The 15,746-nt window shown below is 46.2% G+C and overlaps 1 protein-coding gene across 2 annotated transcripts in view; it reads right to left on the bottom strand.

The window, feature by feature from the left end:
* The window catches only part of B3GALT5 (beta-1,3-galactosyltransferase 5), a 35,853-nt gene extending 20,816 nt beyond the window's left edge, over positions 1–15,037 (bottom strand). For both annotated transcript variants that reach the window (XM_014599192.3, XM_019475999.2), the window contains exon 1: positions 14,851–15,037. The gene's annotated coding sequence lies outside the window, so the exon portion shown is untranslated. The remainder of the gene's footprint in view (positions 1–14,850) is intronic.
* Between the last annotated feature and the right edge of the window lie 709 nt (positions 15,038–15,746).

The raw sequence follows: 15,746 nt of genomic DNA, 5'->3' as shown, positions 1-15,746 counted from the left end.
AAGTGTGAAGTAGTTCCTATGGATGTCTAATCTAAACCTATTCTCCAACAACTTGTGGCTGTTATTCCTTGTTATCCCGGGGGGCGCTAGGGGAAACAAGGTCTCCCCCAAACACTTCTGGTCCCCCCTAGTGAGTTTATAGACGGTCACAAGGTCCCCCCTCAGCCTTCTCTTGTGAAGGCTGAACAGGTTCAGGTCCCGTAGCCTCTCATGGTAGGGTCTGCCCTGCTGCCCCCGGATCATGCGGGTGGCCCTCCTTTGGACCCTCTCAATGTTGTCCACATCCCTCTTGAAGTGGGGTGCCCAGAACTGGACACAGTACTCCAGCTGTGGCCTGACCAGTGTCACATAGAGGGGGAGGATCACCTCCTTGGCCCTACTTGAGATGCACCTGTGGATGCACGATAAGTTCCGGTTAGCCCTGCCAACCGTGACCTCGCATTGTTGGCCCATGTTCATCTTGGAGTCAGTGCTCTCAAGTCTTGCCTCTGTGCTCTCAAGAAGGGAGTTTCCCATCTTATAAGTGTGCTGCTGAAGCATCCCACAGGAGTGTGGGGGGAGCCCTCCATGTGTCGGCTGGGGAGTGCACTGCCCCCCCTGCCCCCCCCAAGCTTGGCAATCAGCCACGGAGGGACCCCAGGTGTCCCCCCCCCAACCCAGGAGGCACCAGTCACTGAACCGGAGGGGCACAGGAGGGCCCCCAGCGTGCTCTCTGGTGGACCCGGAAGTGGAGCACAAGTGCTTCTGGTCCACTTCCAGGTCTTCTGCCAAATGTACTGGGGAGTCCCCTGCAATCCTGTGGGACACCCCATTTACCCCAGCATTGCAGCATTCACGAGCTGCCTGCTACCTAGAGGTATGTAGAAAAAACATTTAAAGCTGTGTCTATGTCCAAATCTCCAAATCTTTCCAAATCTCTCTGATTCAGAGGGTTCCAATTTGATTCAGAGAGATTAAAAGGTCCTCTGATTCATAGATTTCATAGACAATAGGGCTGGAAGGGACCTCGGAAGATCATCAAGTCTAGCCCCCTACCCCAGGGGCAGGAAGTCAGCAGGGATCATAGGATCCCAGCAAGATAAACATCCAAATTTCTCTTGAAGGCATTCAAAGAAGGTGCTTGAACCACCTCCAGTGGCAGGCTGTTCCAGACCTTGGGGGCTCGGACAGTAAAGAAGCTCTTCCTTATGTGTGACCTGAAATGGTCTTGGAGGAGTTTATGACCATTTGACCTTGTCATCCCTTGGGGTGCTCTGGTGAACAAGTGTTCTCCCAGATCTTGGTGAGCACCCCTTAGAGGCAGCCATCAAATCACCCCTGACCCTGCGCTTTTCCAGGCTGAAGAGTTCCGTAGCTCTCAGCCTCTCATCAAAAGGTCTGTTTTCCTGATGTCTGATCATGCACGTGGCTCTTCTCTGGACTCTCTCAAGCTTCTCCACATCCTTTTTGAATTGTGGAGCTCAAAACTGGATGCTGTGGCCTCAAAACTGGACGCAGTTGAGCTGTGGCCTCACCAAGGCTGAGTACAGTGGGAGAATGACAGCCTGGAATTTGCTAGAGAAGCGTCTATTGATGCAAGCCAGCGTTCTGCTCGCTTTACTAGCAGCAGCATCACATTGATGGCTCATGTTCATCTTGTGGTCAATCATGACCCCCAAGTCCCTTTCATCCATAGTGCTAGCCAGCATAGCACTGCCAAGCCTATAAGCATGCTGTGGGTTTTTCTTCCCAAGGTGGAGAACCTTGCATTTTTCAGTGTTAAACACCATCAGGTTCTCGTCCGCCCACTTCCTGAGCCTCTTAAAGTCAGCCTGGATTGCCCTCCTGTCCTCAGGTGTAGATGCTTTACCCCAAAGTTTGGTGTCGTCAGTGAACCTGGCCAGTCCACTTCTGACTCCAATGTCCACATCATTAATGAAGGTGTTGAATAATATAAGTCCAAGGACAGAGCCTTGAGAGACCTTACTGGTCACAGCACACCACGACGATTGACTTGCATCAACCACCACCCTCTGGGTCTGACCACGGAGCCAATTCCCCAGCCAGCAGATTGTGGCGGACCCGAGGCCGCAGTTGGGCAGTTTTGCCAAGAGGTGATCATGGGATACCAAATCAAAGTCTTCTTTAAAGTCAAGATATACAACATCAATCTCCTCTCCCTTGTCCAGGTGATAGGTCACCTGGTCATAAAAGGAAAAAAGATTGATCAAGCAAGACCTACCCACAACAAACCCATGCTGGCTATCCCTCAGGATGTTGCCATTGGCCAGTCTGTTAAGAATGGCCTATTTGATAATATTTTCTAAGACCTTCCAGGATAGAAGTCAGGCTGATGGGCCTATAGTTTGCCAGATCCACTTTCCTCCCTTTCTTGAAGATAAGCACTACATTGGCCTTCTTCCAATCTTTGGGCACTTCACGAGAGCACCAGGAGTTCTCGAAGATCCATGCCATGATGCTAGCCAGCTCTTTGAATACCCTGGGGTGTAGACTGTAAAGACCAGCTGACTTGAAGGAGTCCAACCTCTCAAGGTGTTCCTTCACGAGGTCAGCATTGAAAATGGATTCAATTCAGATTTGGAGATTTGGCCACCGAATTGGGCGGAATCTATGCTGAATCAAATCAGGGACTGAAGCTTCACACAGCCCTAATAGCCAGGACAAAGAGAGCAAGTGGTAGCAATGGAAAAGGCTTTCCTAGCTACTAAGGAGGGGAGGTGTTGCAAGGAAGAATAAGTCTAGTCATGTCAAGTTGACCAAACTCCCAGAAGTCTTTTTGAGATGATTCAGTTAAGGTTGGCCTAAAGCTAACCTCAATAAAATGCCAGGGAGCATCCAGAACAATAAAACAATAGAACCATAAATTAAGATAATAATTTGGTGAATTAATTAGTGGGTTAACAGGAAATTAACAGGAGAATATTCCAAGTGTGTAATTATGTGCTACTGTAATCTTAGGATCTATAAGCCAAATACTAATACTAGCCAAGCTTGTTATATAATAATGGTGATATCACTAAAGCTAGGGACAGACATTACAGATAAACAGGTTTAAGTGAGCAGAAACTGATTTAAACCTGTAACAGAACAGATGCTCAGTGCACATAAACCAGTTTGAAAATGGCTGAAACCGGTTTGAGATAAACCTGGTTGAATGTAGTATCAAACTTAACTGATTTGGCTCAAACCAGTTTATACAATGTCTGTCCCAGGCCCCTTGCTGGTTTAAGATAAACCAGACACTCCCAGCATCCTGGCATGCTCTCTGAGCTGGGCAGGGCTCTCTGCTCCACAGCAGGGCTGGCCCCTCCCCTCTGCTCCCTGGCTGCAGCTCTGGCAGAGACTGGGTGTGCCTGGCTTCTGCCTGCCCTACCCACCCCTTGCTCCTTGCTGTTCAAGCAAGAAATCCCCCTCTCTCTCCCATCTCCCACAGCAGGGACCTCAGCCCCACAGACCCTAAGCATGTGGTATGCTTGGCATGTGGCATGCAGATGTGTGTATGACTCCAATTTCACTGGGACAGGCAGACAGAACAGTGATTGCTTAGCGCTGTTTGGAGCTAATCAGCAAGTCAGCTGGTAAGCTGTTTAAGAAGAGTTTGAAGTAATGGAGAGAGGCTGTTGTTTTGCTGATCAGGTGATAAACACTGTCATCAGCCCCCTGCTGGCTTCCTTGCCTGTCAGTTTGCTGCAGACAGTCTAAAGAAGCAGGGAGGGAGACTGAAAAGCTCTGTATCATCAACAGATGCATGCACTGCACCCTCCCCCCTTGCTTCAAAGTGCTAGGAGGGGGATGGGGGTTGGAAACACTCCCACCCCTTGAGCAGTCAGTGGAGAAAAGCCTGGGATGGTGCAGGCAGACCTCCCTGATCAGAACATGCTGCTGGGTCCTGGCCATGCCCACGCCACCCCACCCCCACACAGCTCAGCACTGTACAACAGAAGGGAGGGCTGCTCTAGTGTCCCCTGGCTTCTAATCTGAGCCATTGCAGGCATGTGCCTGAATTTCCTCAGTCCAGAGAGAATTCTGTCCAGTTAGAAACTGGTTCAGCCTAGACAGGTTAGACTACCAAGATTGAATCAATTCAGGCTCAGGCTTTTTGAATGTCTGTCCCTAGCCTAAAAGGTTAAATAGTAAGTGCAATTGCTGTTCATCTTTCATTGTTTGCCATTTGTACCATCTGCATGGACTTCTGAGGGAAGATCAAGCCCTCGAAATTGAAGCAGCGCAACCCAGGAAGCTCACTCAGTGCGGCCGACTGAGGGGAGTGATTCCTAAGTAACAACTCTAGACAGACTGTGATGTGGTGAGGTCTCACGTTAACATGCTCAGTTTTTGTGACTGCCTGCTTATATCCTGGTAAATCCAATAAATCTGACTACTTATATACTGGTAGACCCCGTTGATTAATTGCTTTGTATTTAGTGATTTTTTTTATAGTTAATAAAGCTTCTGACTGATACAGGATGAGTGCCATGGTTTAATCGCATAGTTCTCCTTGCCCACAAAGAAGTAGGGCTTTAACTGTTAAGTTTAAGCCCAGCACCCTGTTTCTAGCCTACCCCACCAGTCATACAACCTGTACTAGCAACCTGCCTCCCACCCTGCTTGTACATGCATAGCACCCTCACCCTTTCCTGACTGCAAACATCATGCAGGCAGTACACAGCCTGGGCAACCTGGCTCCATTCCACTGAGCAGGGGCAGGAACAAGTCAGAGGAGGAATAGGAATCTTGGAGGTCCAGGCTGCAGCTGTCAAAGCAATGGAAGTAGTGGCAGTCAGGCAGGGACCCACAGGCTGTGTGTTAACCCTTTGCGAGCCACAATATAGCCTGCAGGCTGCCAGTTGTACTGCCCTACTGTACAGAAATAGTTTGATTAAGAAAAAAACATAGAACATAATAAATATGCTACAATTAAATGCAAGTCCATAGGCTTTACTCTAAAACTGATAGAGACCTTGAAAAAAATTAAGCGCCATGTTTTCTATCCTCAGGAAAGGGTTCCAGGATCTCTGTCTTGAGTGGATGGATATGCCTGTTGGCCACCTTGACTCAGATGCTTAAACTCCAAAGTAGGGGCAAGAGATCAGTAACATTCCTCTGCTCATAATTCCCTTTTTGATAGCTCAAGGCACCTCCCAACCCAGATCATCACTGAGGTACCTAGCTCTTCCCTGCACTGTGTCTGGAGTCAAAGCACCTAACTCTGGGTCCTAGATTCCAGCCCAAGGGTCAGGCACCTAACAGGTTTTGTGACACTTTACAGGTAGGCACCTATATCTTTATTGGATCTAGCCTTTAAACATTTTTAAAGACTAACTGTAAAGCAAAACCATGACAATTTTTTGTGTTTTCTCCATTGAGATGCAAGTGGAGGCCTGCAACAAGGTCAAGTCATGCCTGACCAATCTGATTTCCAATCTGAGATAAATGTGTCTGTGGATGTGGGGAAAGCAGTGGACATAATATACCTTGACTTTAGCAAGGCTTTTGATACTGTCTCCCACAGCAAGCAAACTGAGGAGGTAGGGGTTGGATGAATGGACTGTGAGATGGATAGAAAGCTGGCTGCATTGTCAGGCTCAACAAGTAGTAATTAATAGCTAAATGTTTAGCTAGCAGGTGGTGTCAAGCAAGGGGTTGGTCCTGGGGCTGGTTTTGTTAAATATCTTCATTAACGCTCTGGAAGGTGGAATGGAGTGCACCCTCAGCAAGTTCACATGACACCAGGCTGGGGAGTGTAGTAGATACACTGGAGGGCAGGGTGAGGATTCAGAGTGACCTAGACAAATTGGAAGGTTAAGCCAAAAGAAATCTCATGAGGTTCAACAAGGACAAGGGATGGGGGTGAGGATGGGAACAGAAACGGGGCTGGGCTCAGCTGGGCTCAGCAATTGGCTAGTGCAGCCCCATCCTCTGCGTGCAGCGCCAGACTTACAGGGGATGGGGCTGCTGCGAGCAGCTCTGCTGAACACCAAGCCTGGTGCTGCTCGCAGAGGATGAGGCCATACCGGCCAAATGCCAAGCCCAGCTCTGTCCCCTGTGAGTGGCACCGGGCTCAGTGTTCGGCAGCACCGCTTGCAGCATTCCTGTCCCCTGTGAACCCAGTGCCACTTGCAGGGGACGGGCAGCGATGGAGCTAGGCTTGGCTGGGCTCAGCGCTCGGCTAGTGAGGTCCCATCCCCTGTGAGCAGCACTGCCAATGCCGCTTACATGGAATGGGGCCATGCCAGCCAAGTGCCAAGCGCAGCCAATCTCAGCCCTGTCCCCATCCCCATTCCCTTCCCCTTACCTGTCCCCTGTGAGCAGTGCCAGGCTTGGTGCCACTCACAGAGGATGTGGATGAGGCTAGGCTCAATGCTTGGCAACTCTGCTCACAGGGGAGGGGGCTGCACCAGCTCAGCTGAGACCAGCCCCATCCCTCATTTTTTTATGTGGCATGGTGTATAAGTTGAGTTTGATTTTTAAGACACAAAAATTGGGCTTGAAAGCCTAACTTACATACCATGAAACACAGTAGTTGGGGTTGGTCCTGCTTTGAGCAAGGAGTTGAACTGGATGACCTCTTGAGGCCCCTTCCAACCTTAATTTGTATGAGTGTATGATTCTATGATATATCAGATAGGATATGTCTCCTCCAAGACAGGTAAGGAAGGGATGTAGCAAGAAGATAATAAACGCTTATGGTAGAAAATAAGAAGAAAAGTTCCTCTGCACCTCCAAAAAAGCTGTTGAAAATAAAAAGTGCCATACTGGGTCAGACCGATGGTCCATGTAGTCCAGTACTCTGTTCCCGAGAGTGGCAGAAGTGGATGCTACAGAGGGAGAGCATTGAAACAGGTATATCTAGAGTAATCTATCCCCTATTCAATACCCAGCCATCATTATAGGTTTAGAGATGCCTGGGGAAACCTCTCCAACCATTCTGTCCAATAGGCATTAATAGATGTACCATCTCTGAATTGATACAGTCCTTTTTTGAACCTGGCTATGCTAGTGGCTCCACCACCTCCTGTGACAGTGAATTCCACAAGTTGACTACATGTTGCATAAAAAAGTACCTTGGTTTAAACCTGTCACCTGCTAATTTCAGCAGGTGTTCCCTAGTATTCTGGGACTTGGTGAACAACATTTCCTCATCTCTTCATCCACATCCTTCTTGATTTTATAAACCTCTTTCATAGCTCCCTTCAGCCTTCTCCTTTCCAAACTGAAGAGTCCTAGCCTTTTTGGTCTCTCCTGGGGGGGAAAAAACACCCTCTGCCCAGCTAACAGAGACTGAAGCCCACCTTGAACTCATACCCCCCAGCCCAAGAACCAGGGCTTGCTAGCCCAGAGCCACCTAACCTGCAAATAGTAAGTCAAGAAAGGACCATTAGGTTGGACTGATTAAAATAGGGAAACATAAAAAGAAAAGCTCTAGATTAGTCATTCCTGTAAGGAAAGGCAAAACTGTTTCTTCTTACTGAAACCTGCCTCATATTTGCTGCAGGGTAAAGGAGTGCCCTTGTTAGTTTAACAGAGTGGATGACTCAAGTTTATCTTGTAGGACATTTTTCATGTAGCCGTATATTGATATGTCATTGTTTGCTACTTGTAAGGCCTGATCCTGCAGACAGGTTACATGTGTATAATTATACACACACAAATAATACCTTTTATCGCTTATGTATATAAAAGCCAGATGCTAATCCACAACAGCCCAGCAACAAAAGCACTTGCTTAGGAAGATATGCTTTGTAAGCCCACCTCAGGCTTGGACTAACAACATTTTCTATTTCCAACAGAATGTCCTAACCTTGAAGTCACAGGCTAGGCTAGATAAGTAGCATGACCATACATAAGCCGGTATCAGCCAGTTGGTCCAAAGTCCCGGGTCAGTGTTCAGCAGGAAGGCATAGTGGCAGGGTGTAACAGGCAGGCGGGCAGGCAGGCACTGCTGCTGTTGTGTGGGAGCAAAGCAGGCAGACATAGTCATCCTAAGATGCCATATCTGAGGTCCCTACGTTCCTTGTTCCTGCACAGCAGCAGCGGTGCCTGCCTGGCTGCCTGCATGACACACCATGCTGCTCCACCTCCCCACTGGACTCCAGCCTGGGACTTTTGAACAACTGTCCAGGACCAGCCTATGGAATCTGGGACTTCCCCAACCAAACCAAGACTATGGATAAGGGCCTACTCCTCTCCCTTCCCCTTCTCCCCCACCTTAGTTGCAGCTGGCCCACTGGACAGCCAAGAATGCCAGAAGGAAAGTAAGCAAGGGAAGAGAGTAAGACTTTGTGGCATTTGCTTGCAAGGAGAACCCTCGCTTCTGGCCCTTGCTGCCAGGGCTGTTTCTACTTTTTAATCAATGATTATCTAATGTAAAATGAATGAGCAATGTCAGTAGCAGGCATCCAATAAAAACACATTGCTGAAAAAGAGATACATATGATTATGAAGAACTAGGATCAAAATAACCTTAACAAAGACTGTTAATATTAAAACAAAAGATTAGAGAAATGTTAGGTTTAACATGTATATTTAAATCTTAAAAAGGTATAAAAATATTCCCTCCTGAAAATTATACATTTTATTAAGGAATTAGCAATAAGCCCAAACTACACTCCTATCAGAAATTAAATTATCTCTCTCCAGGAAGGCTGAAGTCAGATACAGCATTATCATCCAAGGCATTCAGCTTAACATCAACCTAACCTCTGCTTCTTTCAATATGATATACATATAGAGAGAGAGAGAGAGAGAGAGAGCTAAGTATATAGATCTAGATGTATAAATGTGCAGAGATAAATGTACAGAGAGTCCTTAAATTAAAGTATACATGTATTTATCTTAACAGTAACACAGACTTTAGCTGGAAATGGCCTGCCCCCTTATTGCCCAAAGAAGAGAAGCTTATCTGAAGACTCAAAACTCTATTCCTGTAAGGTTGATTAACACATTCAGAAAGATGATTTTTATTTTAGCTTCCTTTTCATTTTTCATGCTGCCTACAAAAAAATTCTGGGCAAAATCCTGACTATTGAAATCCATGGGAAATAGGGTCAGAATTCCACCCTTTAGCAACAATGGAAACAATGTTATAACCAAGTCTTCTGCTTAAATGTAAAGTGTTATGCATAGTACTGCATAGTTTAGAGCTTGACTATATGGGGAAATAGCATGGAATAGCTCTTCCACACTAGGTCCCAATGTGGACAGTTTTATTGCTAGGTAAGAGTGTTTTTAGCACTTTACCTTAATCCATTTTGAAAGACGATTAAGCTAAACTGCAAAACTGCTGTCATTGAATCACAGAAATATAGCTGGAAGGAATCTTGACCCCAAAGCAGGGTCAATGAGGAATAGGACAGGAATGAGAGCATCCATATAAGGAGTTAAATCAAAATAGCTCTTGAGCACATCAATTCATGGTCTAGATTATTCCATAATAATATATCTGTGTAGATGAGTCCTTAAAAAATAAAGCCCCAACTTAGGAAAGCATTTAAATGCATAAGTCAGCACATAAACAGTTTCCTACTGCAGGGTAAGTCTGTGAATTTATCACACATGATCGGCCCTGCAGAAATTGACCATTTGTGCACTCTTGTCCCGCCGTAAGTGAAAGCTAACATGAAGCAGCTTAGCCTCAATGAAAGAGGGGTAAAATACATCAGGTTACCACAGGGTAAAAGCATACAGACGGACAGTTACCATAAAGCAGATTGTGCATGGTGTAGCCCTGACCCCTTTTGCCTCATAGTAAATTATTTTTATGGAAATACTCTTAGACTTATGGGCTGCATCCAGACGAATACTGACGTTTGGTTCTCCAGGGACAAATAGTAGTGTTACACTTTGTGCTGCTACTAATTGTCACTGGGGAACGCCTGTGCTGTGCACCCTCTGGCTTGTCACAGGTTACCCCAGGTGAGGTAGGGGAGGCTGGGGCCAGCACAGTTGCAGGCCCCAGCAGCCTTACCTGGGGTCCAGAGGGCTGGGGAAGCTGCAGCCAAATCACTTCCACAGCTTGGAGCCTGTCCGGCAGCTGGAGTATGGCTCTGGCCAGGCAGGCTATGGTTTTGGACTGAGTGCACTGACCTGCTTTTTTTCTGTGTGGGTTTTATAAAACAACAACTGCACTTCAAGGTATCAGTGCAGGAAACACCTGACTGTATGGGATGTAGTGCTGCAAATGGGTCTGCAGTGCCACATATCACATGGCCACACTTGTCTGGACACAGCCATGGGCTGCAGTGACGCATGCAGGCATATGTGGTTTGTTGCACCGCAAGCTGCATGTGTTGCATGTCAAACCTTGTGCAGCGCTGTTAATTTGCAGCACGGGGCCAAAATTTGCTACATGGATTTTTGCTATGCCAAAATAGCGTGTGCGGCACATGCCATAGGCTGCCTGCTCCCCCATCTCCACACTCTATGGAGCCCCTGAGTTGAAGCATGCTGAGCCCGAGCCAGCTTTGTGCCTCGAGACAGGGGAGCCAGCAGCCCTGAGCTGGCTGCTCTCCTGTCGCTCTCTTGTCACTGCGTGGGAGCTCTACAGCTCATGGAGATGGAGAGGAAGACAGCCCTGGGCTGACTGCTTCCCCATCTCTACATGGGCTGGGGAGCAGGGTGCCTCAGCACAGGGGCTGCCTGCTGGCTTGCCCTGCACTGAGGCACCCTGTGCTCTAGCCCTGCTCCCCCCCTGTCAGCACATGGAGCCCACAACACATGGGACAATGTGTCCCGTAACAAAGCACAAATGCAGGGCATACTTGAGGAAGAGTTGGATTGAGCTGGGTGCTGCCTCTAGCCTGCTAGCTGCCTGCCCACTGGAGGAAGAACCAAAGGTCGGGGCCCTAGGCATGTGCCTAGTTTGCCTATGTATTAATCCAGTCCTGCAGCAGCCTATACATATTTTGCGCTTTTTCTAGTTGTACTGGGCAGTAAGCTGTCCATGTGAGCACCAGGGTGCTCTTGTTGCTGAAAAAGCCAGTAGTGCACTGGGTGCTAATAACAGGCCTGCCACACAAAGAAAGTGATTATTTCACACTATTTGGCACTAATGAGGCCTCCTTTGGAGTACTGTGTCTGTTTTTGGGCACTGTGCTTTAAGAAGGATGTGGACAAATTAGAAAGACACCATCAGGAAGCAACAAAAAATATTAGACACCTAGAAAGTGTGGCTCACAAGAAAAGGTTGAAGGAACTGGAAACAATTTAGGTTGGAGAAGAGAAGACTGGAGAGGGGAACTTAATAACCATCTACAAATACCTGAAGGGTGTTTATGAGGACGGTGGTGATTGACCGGGGCTTTTCAGCTGATGGCCCACGGGCCACTGGTGGTTTGTAAGGGGTTAAGTGTCTAGGCTCCCCCTCCCTCCTCTGGCTGGGATTGAGGCAGTGCAGTATACAGCATAGGAAGCTGAGCATGAGTCCAAGGCCATGTGGGGGGTAGGAATCACACTCATGTAGTGCTACAGTGGGAGGTGCTTCCACAGGAATACATTCTATGACCAGGTTACACACTGCCTCAATGTGGGAGCTAAGGCTGATGTCATCTTCCTAGACTTTAGGAAGGCCTTCGACACAGTTTCGTATCCTATCCTCATTGGGAAGCTAGCAGACTGTGGGGTGGATGCCTACGTGGTCAGGTGGGTGGCCAACTGGCTTAGGGACTGCACCCAGAGAGTGGTAGTGGATGTTTCCTTCTCAGCCTGGAGGGAGGTGGGCAGTGGGGTCCCGCAGGTTTGGTCCTTGGACCGATATTATTCAATAGCTTCATCAGTGATTTGGATGAGGGCACGGAGAGCACCTTCTCCAAGTTCGCTGATGATACCAAGTTATGGGCCAAAGTTAGTACACCGGAGGGCAGGGAGCAGATTCAGGCTGGCCTGGACAGATTGGCTCAATGGGCAGAGAGAAATAGGATGCAATTTAATAAAGATAAATGTAAGGTACTCCACCTGGGAAGGAGGAACCCCCAGCACACCTGTAGGTTGGGGAGTGTCCTTCTCAGCAGCTAGGAGGCAGAGAGGGATCTTGGAGTCATAATTGACTCCAAGATGAACATGAGCCAGCAGTATAACGAGGCCATCAACAAGGCCAATCACACCTTGTTGTGCATTAGCAGGTGCATGACTAATAGAACAAAGGAAGTAATGCTACCCCTCTATGCGGCACTGGTCAGGCCGCAGTTGGAGTACTGTGTCCAGTTTTGGGCTCCACGCTTCAAGAGGGACACAGGGAATCTTGAGAGGGTCCAGGGGAGGGCCACTCGCATGACTAGTGGCCTTCATGATAGACCCTACGGGGGGAGGTTGAGAGAGCTGAATCTCTTCAGCCTTCACAAGAGACGGCTGAGGGGAGATCTTGTGGCCGCCTATAAATTTATTAGGGGAGGCCAACGGGGAATAGGGGAAGCGCTGTTTACTAAGGCTCCCCAGGGAATGACTAGGAATAATGGGTGTAAACTAGTTGAGAGGGGATTTAGGTTAGATATTAGGAAGAAATTTTTCACAGTAAGGGTGGCCAGGATCTGGAATGGGCTTCCAAGAGAGGTGGTGCTATCACCTAGCTTAGAGGTCTTCAAGAGGAGGCTAGATAGTCACCTGGCTGGGGTCATCTGACCTTGGTCCTCTTTCCTGCCAGGGGCAGGGGGTCGGACACGATGATCCATTGTGGTCCCTTCCGACTCTACACTCTATGAATCTATGTTGTAGAAAGGAAACAACTGCACTCATGCACCCATACAGTGCAGTGGGGTGGAGGGACACCCTTGTGCAGCAGCAGAGGGAGGGGTGTTGATGTGGGTGCATGATGCAAGAGAAGTGTCCAAGCCACCCAGTGACCCTTGGCTCACTTGGTATGGTCCCCCTAGTGCAGCCTCAGGTCTGAGAAGTTGGACACACTTCTCAGACTATTCTCTGTGTCCATAGGAAGCAAGACTAGAAATAACGACTGTTAGCTGGCAGGAGGGAAATTTAGACTCTGTATGAGGAAGAACTTTCTGTCTACGTTAAGCACAGAAAAAGATTACCTGGAGAGGTTGCGGAATCTCCAGAATGTTTTAAGATCAGGTTAGATAAACATTTGGCTAAGACAGTCTTATCTTAAGTAGAGGGGTTATCCTGAAGTCCCTTCTAGTCCAACTTTCCTGTGCCTCTATGATTCTCAGTCAAGCCATGTATATTTCCATTTTTAAAAGGCACAAAACTATTTCCTCCTGAAAGTTATATTTTTATTTTAAAATGAAAATAACAAAGGCTCCCATTGTACTTGCTATACTCTCAACTGCTGCTGAACTGAAAATGAGAAGTAGTTTTCTATGAGAAAGTGAATCTGCAGAAACAAAAACATATCCTAATTGGTAGAAGCCAGTAGGTTCTCTTTCATAGTACACATTAGTAGAGTCTAGTACAAATGAATTTTTGAATCCTCTTAAGCTATTTTTACTTTGCAATTAAGGAGAGACAATTACCGGAAACTCTTTTTGCTTCTACTGCTACCATTACTGCTACTGAAGTACAAGAGCCCTGAACTACTAAATGAAACACGCACCATGCTTTGAAAATGATCGGCCTGTGTTTAGTAGCTATCCTTGCAGTTTCTTACAGAAGACTAGGTATTCTACTATCACTCACAGATGTTTACCCTAAGATCTACTGTATTTTCACACTTAGATTTCTCAGCAAAAGAGACAAGAATGAACATGATATTAAAGAAAAAAATCAAGAAATGTCTCATTACTTGGGAGTGATATGAAAGCATATAAAGAAATATGAAAAAAGGGAATACAAAGAACCAGATTGGTATATATTTTTATGGCTATCTGAATTTTAAAAATTATATGTATACTAGCTACCATGTTGTTATCCCTTTCTAATGAAGAGTGAATTTAAGAGCACTGCGTTTTCAACCCTATGAATTGTTTTTAAATAAGAACTATTCAGAACAATTATCTTTTAGAAGGTTTGTTCCCCTATTTTATCCTCAGCACTACAACTCCAACCACTGCATTCCCTTTCACTCTAAAGTGCTTCTTAGTACACGTGTTTCTTAGTATTCTGAGCTATTTTTCTATTTGATAAATATTTTAACTACCGTGTGTGAAAGAGAGAGTCTGGCAGTTTTTAAGAGTAATGAGTCTGAACACTGGGCAGCCAACTGCAGACCAAATGTGGCTCAGAGAGTGGCACTGCAGGTTTTCCTTACTGTTCCATCGCTGTTAAGCCCAGCCTGGAGAAAATGCATCCAACTGTTCATTATGACTAAGCAGCACAATTCCCAAGACTACTAAAATATCCTTCAAGAGCAGCATACACACACATGAACACATGCATGCGCAGAGGCACATGGACACACACATAGACACACGCACACACACAAACACATGCACACACAAGCTTATAAATTAGATTATTTAGCATCATTTTAGAGATACTGAATCAATATAGTCCTAATGCTGCATGTTAAATATTGAGTGAATGTATTTTCTTATATTAATGCACTATTATAAATACACTGCAGAACCCTAAAGTGAAAAACAATTTTAGCAAAATATTTTAACATGTTTAAAAGCTCTGAGCTATTTCAGTGACACATCTTGCGTGCCTTGCTTAAATGAGCAAGGTGGTCTGCTTTTCAGTCCTGATCTTGCTCTCTCTGAAGCAGGTTTTGCCATTGATTTCAGTGGGAGTAGGACCGATGACCTTTCCCTTTATTCCATATCAGAAAGGGGTCCGCTTGCTAGTGTGAGTTACAGTCCTTTCCCTAGCAAACTGCAATAGTTTACAACTTTTGAAAGCCAATCATATAGATGCAAGTATTCACACAATAAAAGAACAATAAGCAAAAATCCTTACCTTACATTTCTGCAATGCACCCGGATGCTTTCATAGCCGTCCTGTACAGAAGCTGCAGCAAGTGGGAAGCAGGCAAAGTCTTAGCTCTTCAATGGTGAGTGATCTCGTCGTGGACAAATGAACTCAAACAAGATGAATGATAAGCTTCCTTTCTCAGGCATTTACAAATGGGAGGAGTAGAGAGCACACTGATGCAGTAACGGAAATCTGATCTGTGTTGTATATGCCTCTGGGTGCTCCTCCCTCCATCAGTTTATCTTTCTGTTTCAGATTAACTGTACCACTGCAGCATGACTGTCAAGAAAAGGGGATTTTAGAACTATATGAAAATGTTCTTATTTTATACTTGGTGGAGGGAAAACAGGAAGCCCAAACCCTTCTACTTTAAATACACAACCAGGTTAAATAGCAATGCCTAAGAAAATGTGTACTAACGGAGGTAACCCTTTGTTAAAGAGTACAGAGAAAGTCTTGACTCTGCTCTCTTAATAGAAAGTGGCATCACCATAACTGTAACAGTAGAAAAGAAATCACCTCCTGCTAAAGAGGCAGCACTGAAGGAGTCTCTGGATCATGGGAATTTCTACAATGGAGAACCACAACGGAGTGAAGGTTCAAATGGGGGCACATAGCAACACCCCACCAAAACTAATAATAATGATCTCATGTAACCAACCTCATTTTTCCATTTTCTGTTCTGTTTTCTTTTCTTTGTTCAAAGAGTCAATCTTTTTTCTTAGATCTATGATTATCTTATTCCTATGGCAACTTATTATATCTGTTCTGACACATCAATCACAATTCATGAAAGTACCCGTATTGAGAACAGCTCTACAGCATGTGCTAGACTAACATGGGCTCTAGTGTATGTCTGCATTGCAGACTGCACTGTAGAC

The sequence above is a fragment of the Alligator mississippiensis genome, chromosome 1, assembly GCF_030867095.1.
Source record: "Alligator mississippiensis isolate rAllMis1 chromosome 1, rAllMis1, whole genome shotgun sequence".
Taxonomy (NCBI): domain Eukaryota; kingdom Metazoa; phylum Chordata; order Crocodylia; family Alligatoridae; genus Alligator; species Alligator mississippiensis.
Note: the sequence above shows the minus strand (reverse complement) of the source record. Positions and strands in the feature narration are given on the sequence as shown.